General features: G+C 42.7%; 1 long non-coding RNA gene across 1 annotated transcript; it reads left to right on the top strand.

Moving 5' to 3' along the window:
• The first annotated feature begins 3855 nt into the window (after positions 1 to 3855).
• Positions 3856 to 5011, top strand: LOC110889382. The gene is made up of 2 exons (XR_002563561.2): positions 3856 to 3954; positions 4660 to 5011. It is a non-coding gene; the product is annotated as an uncharacterized LOC110889382 (long non-coding RNA).
• Positions 5012 to 6226: the final 1215 nt, after the last annotated feature.

The raw sequence follows: 6226 nt of genomic DNA, 5'->3' as shown, positions 1-6226 counted from the left end.
AGGTACGAGCTGCTCAGATAGAAGCACTGAAGCCCGAAAACGTCAAGGCTGAAGCCTTACGCGGCTCACGGCAGCAAATGGAACAGAAGGCAGACGGCGCCTACTATGTAACGGGCCGGATTTGGGTCCCACTCTATGGCGGTCTACGCGAACTTGTGATGGATGAAGCACACAAGTCTCGCTATTCGGTACATCCAGGGTCGGATAAAATGTACCACGATATCAGCACTACCTATTGGTGGCCTAGTATGAAGGCCCACATTGCTACGTATGTTGGAAAATGCTTGACATGTGCAAGAGTCAAGGTCGAATATCAGAAACCAGCTGGTCTACTTCAGCAGCCTAAGATACCTCAGTGGAAATGGGAAGAAATTTCCATGGATTTCGTTACAGGCCTACCTAGATCCCAGCGTGGGAACGATACGATATGGGTCATAGTTGATCGACTCACTGAGTCTGCACACTTCCTGCCGATTAAGGAAACGGACAAGTTCTCCACACTTGCAGACGTCTATCTTAAAGAAGTTGTCTCGAGGCACGGGGTGCCCACGTCCATCATTTCGGATCGCGACGCACGATTCACGTCAGAACTTTGGCAAGCAATGCATAAATCCTTTGGCTCACGACTAGACATGAGCACAGCATACCACCCTCAGACGGATGGACAGTCTGAGCGTACGATTCAAACTCTTGAAGACATGCTTCGGGCATGCGTCATCGATTTCGGCAACGGCTGGGAAAAGCACCTCCCTTTGGTGGAGTTTTCTTACAATAACAGTTATCACACCAGCATTCAAGCCGCTCCATTCGAGGCATTGTACGGGCGTAAATGCCGGTCACCTCTCTGTTGGGCAGAGGTGGGAGATAGTCAGATCACGGGTCCAGAGATTGTTGTGGACGCCACAGAAAAGATTGCACAAATACGACAACGCATGGCGGCAGCACGAGACCGTCAGAAAGCCTACGCAGATAAGCGTAGAAAGCCATTGGAATTTGAGGTCGGGGACCGGGTTTTATTGAAAGTCTCACCCTGGAAGGGTGTAGTTCGTTTTGGCAAACGGGGTAAACTGAATCCGCGATACGTCGGACCATTCGAAATCATAGAAAAGATTGGCAAGGTAGCCTACAAGTTGAAATTACCAGCTGAACTCGGGGCAGTTCACAATGTCTTTCATGTATCGAACCTAAAGAAGTGCCTATCAGATGAAAATCTTATCATTCCTTTTAAGGAACTCACTATCGACGAGCGGTTGCAGTTCGTCGAGGAACCAGTCGAAATCACGGACCGGGATGTGAAGGTCCTCAAACACAAGAGAATCCCTCTTGTTCGAGTTCGTTGGAACTCCAAACGTGGTCCAGAGTACACCTGGGAACGCGAAAACAGGATGACAGAAAAGTACCCCCAGTTATTCGGGAACCAGGCAACCACTACTGAGGCTGAAGCTACTACTTCGGAATTTCGGGACGAAATTCCAGATCAACGGGGGGAGGATGTGACACCCCAGGAAAACCAGTGAACAGTACAGTTTACCTAGCTTCCTCAGTGAGTGCATACCAAATTTCGGGACGAAATTTCCAATTAGTTGGGGATAATGTGACAACTCGAACTTTAAGCTTGCTTGATGTAACGTTTGTGCACGATATGTGATTTTATAAACCCGAATGATTAATTGATTTCATGATATATGTTATGTTATATGCATTATGTGTGTATGTATGTCGTATGTATGTGAACCGGCCACACAAAGCCCTTGGGGCCACTCCTTGTTCTCGGGTCCATTAGACAACCGAGTGGGCTCGGCCCACTCCCCATTCGCAACACAAAACCGGAACAAGGGGCTTGTTTCACCATTTTTGCAAATCACAAACACACACACACAAACCCTAGAAGCTTTGCTCTCTCTCGGCTTGCTTGGAACCCGACGGCACACACACACACACTTTGAAGCTTGTGAAACGAATCGATCCTCTACCTTCATCCGGTTAGTGATGATGTTATGTTTTTTGGATTATTTGTGATATTATGTGATTGCTATCATTCTGTTAGGTGATGTAACTAAGGTGTATGCTTGTAATATTGATTGGTTGTTGATGTTGGATGCGAGTACTTATAATAGTGATGTTTGTTAATCGGATAACATGTACGGTTACGTTTTATGCTCGACTTATTGTTTGATTCGAACCGGTTAGGTGCATGGTTATAGGCTGTCATGAAATTGATTAATCAAAACGTTTCTGCATGATTCGGTTTAGGCTGTTTGATGATCCGATTGATTGTTATCTAGGCTGTTTTGTTTAAGCATATGAACATGTTTGAAGATTGCTATGAAACTGCTATTTTCGGTGTTTGATCTGATTTCGAAACTGCCTTAGATGTTTGCTAGAATCACGGATAAGTCAATGCAGGAATTATGGAAATCAGTTACATACGCGGTTTCGACACCTGGTTGCGAGTCGGGACCATAGTTGCGAGTCAGAATCCCACTCGTAACCAAGCCAGCACAAGTCGAGACTACGGTTGCGAGTCCCGTTGCGACTCGTAACCAGCACATGATCAGTCGTAACCAGACCATGATGAACCGAGATCTCCATTGCGACTCGCAACCAGCTGTTGCGACTCGTAATCTCCGGTTGCGACTCGAGATCTCCGTTGCGACTCGAGACCATCGTTTACACGCACACTGTTGGGCCTTCACTGTCACGGGCCCAATCTATTGAGCCCAACGATTTGAACTGTGGACTGTTTATTAATGGACTTGAATGTGTTTGCTATTTGGGCCGATTGAGAATCTGGACTGTTTTGTTATTGGGCTGCTTATGTCTTTGGGCCGGGTATTGTTGGACTTAGACAATTGGATCACGCATGCTATGTCTTATCTGCTTACGTGCGTACATGTTTGCCATGACTATACGTGATTACTATATACGTGCTATATACGAACCTGACTCGTATAATAACCATGGTAGGACGTGAGTGACCATTTACTTGCTACTTGTACTCTCTGTGTATCTGCCGAGCAAACCAAGGTGAGTTCACACAGCCAAGGCATGGGATTCCCGGGTTGGGAATTGGGTTGGATATGATGGATATGGAATGATTACTCGTACTTACGCATACACCAGACTATAGACCATTCGTCCTCAGGTTAGTCAGGACACGTTACGTAAAGCCTACGTAACCCAGTATACTTGCCTTATGTCTCCCGGGTCGGGAGGACACGTTACGTAAAGCCTACGTAACCCAATACCATCTACTGGCTTCCAGGTCGGAAGGCCACGCTGCGTAAAGCCTACGTGGCCCCCACGCGTACCACTGTCCTCGGGGAAGGGCACGTCACGTAAAGCCTACGTGACCCTGTACGTATTCCTGTTCTCGGTAAAGAAGAACACATGGTCGGATGTTAGTCTAGTAAGTACCGTTAATGAGAAGCCCTCATTAACCAGGATGAACATGGGAAGCCCCCACCTTTATTACACACTAGTATGGGAAGCCCCCACTAGCTATACTTATGCATTACACTATGAACTTACTTTCTGTGAACTCGCTCAACTAGTTTGTTGATTATTTGCTGCATGCCTTGCAGGACCTTAGGTATACTTGGAGCTTGCACAGGGAAGAGCAGGTCGTTGTGGGCAGATGGATCGTAATGATGTTGAACTCATAACTTGTAAAACTATTTGGATTTACTTTACTATGCTTCCGCTACTTAAAACAGTGTTTGGTTTTTGAAATATCAATCATGTCATGGTGACTTATATTAACTACTTCTATTATTAATTGCTATGGTTTGATATGATTGATGGCTTGATCCTGGTCAGTCACGCTCCCGAGCGGTGGTATTCCGCGGGTGGATTTTGGGGGTGTGACAGAACGTGTCAAGGAGAGGTCAAGCATAGGAGGATAACGGGTCAAGATAAGGCAAGATGACAAATACACTTATTGGAGTACTCGAGGTAAGTGAATTTCGATTCACTTTTTAGTAAGTTTAATAGATTTTAATACTTATGTTTACGAAACATCATGAAAGAACATGTAATAATCAGAAGTACAAAGCCAATAATGCCTCATTATTGAAGAAGGTTGTATTTAAGCCGAAAGTAAATTGGTGGGTTTAAACGGGTCGAATTTTATGTGCATATGTTGCGTAATGAAATGAAATTCGTTATGGTTAAGACCTTGGGTAAGAATTTTAGTCATTATGTAAGGGGAACATTTCCCGGACCATTAGGTACAAGTTTTATATGATTCGGTTGTCGGTCAATGAATGAACGGATTGTTTCGTTTTAGTGTAGGAAATTTTATAAGTATATGTGTATAGGAATCCAAAGGCCACGTGGGTTGAATCGTAGATTGTCTATACTATGTAAAGTTTTGAATGTGACATTCCGGCATAAACCTACATGTAAAAGAAGCTTGTGTATATATTCGTGATTAATTGATTGTGCGAAGGAAGGAACATTGGCATGAATGAAGGTACGCACATATATATATAAGTGTATATATATATATATGTATGTATGTATGTATGATAATAAGTACGTAGGTGTGAATGTATGTGTGAATGAATGTTCAATGCTTAAGACATATGCATGAACGTATCAAAGGGTTCGAGTATTTATGGATACTAATGATGTGCGTTGAGTTGGAATGTAATGTAGGTATGGGGTCGTTGGCTTCATGAAGAAATGGAGCTGGATTTGGATAAGAGTATTTAAGAAAGCGCTTGGACAATTCCACGACTACTTTATAGAATGCTCTACGAAATTTTATTATATAGTTTAATGTTGAATGGTATGTTAATAACTAATGGTTTGGTTGTACGTGGTGTCCACAGGTATCGCTTGGGTTTTCTCTACTTTTATTGAAGTGAAGCGGACTTAGTTCGAGTTGAGAGCAAGGATTGTACGGGGTAGAATGGTCACATAGTGTAACTCATATAGGTTTTGAAGTATTAATGTTATAAAACGTTATAAATCCGTTTTAATGAATATATGGCATTTCGCATTTGAACTTTCATGTGTTTGATATGTCTATTAAAGAACGAAATTTTTGGGCTCTTGTTTTCCGCTGCGTCGTATTTTAAGTTATTACGCGTTAGTCTTACAGGGAATTGTTCTTATTACGAACGGGTCATGCCCGAATTTTGTTAAATAATAGTATGATAATATTACATTTTGGAATGTGTAATTTGGGCGTAACAGTGTTGCACCAACACGGCCCCGTGGTCAACCTTCTGTAACTTGGAAAACTAAAAACTGCCAGTAACGATGCTGGGCACGGCCCGTGTCCGACCAGGCACGGCCCGTGCTGAGCTCTGCAGAAGCTGAAAAACTAAGAAAATCCTAAAAGATTAAAAAGAAAAATAAAAATATGATTAGGCCGTTGATTCCTAACTTTCTTAAAATCCTTGTGTCCCCGGCAGCGGCGCCAAAAACTTGATGCGTGTGTAGTGTAATATATTTTTAGAATATAATTAAGCCATTTTTACACCTTTAGCCAAGTTTTAAATTTATAAAACACGATATTCACTAACACTAAACACACATATGGGCAAGTGCACCCATTGTGGACGTAGTATAGTGTTGGTAAGATACCGAGGTCGTCCAAGGACACAAGAGCTTTTAGTACCGGTTTATCCTCAACGTCTAATCAAATCAAAAAGTTAGAAAAATGTTTTTAAACTAAGAAAATAAAAACTAACTAAATGCTGAAAAATAAAAATAAAATAAAAACAGATAGACAAGATGAATCACTTGGATCCGACTTGTGTATTAGTATAACCTTTGATTATTTTCGCACTTTTGCACTTGTTTAAGAGATTATCTTAGTTATTGTAGTAGGCCCCTCTTTTGAAGGCGACGTTACCCTCAACCCAGTAGTTTGAGTCAGCAAGGATACAATCCTAAAGGGTTGGATTATTGGAAGATAATGAATTAAGTTATTAATGCAAATTATGGTAGGCCCCGCTTTTGGCGGTGACGTTACCCTCGACTAAGTAGTCTGAGTCAGCAGGGATACAGTCCTAAATAGCCGGGTTATAGTATTAATAGTAGTTAACTTATGAGGGGGTCAAAGAGTTTGGATCCCCGCCATCCAATACCTATGGGTATTGAAGGAGATCCTACTAAATTTGACCCAGGTCCCTTGCAGGACCTCTAAACGCTGAACAAGGGCAAGACTCTTACCAAACCGTTCCCTTAACCCCCGACCAGGTAGCCAACATAC

This window comes from Helianthus annuus, chromosome 11 (genome assembly GCF_002127325.2).
Source record: "Helianthus annuus cultivar XRQ/B chromosome 11, HanXRQr2.0-SUNRISE, whole genome shotgun sequence".
Classification (NCBI taxonomy): domain Eukaryota; kingdom Viridiplantae; phylum Streptophyta; class Magnoliopsida; order Asterales; family Asteraceae; genus Helianthus; species Helianthus annuus.
Note: the sequence above shows the minus strand (reverse complement) of the source record. Positions and strands in the feature narration are given on the sequence as shown.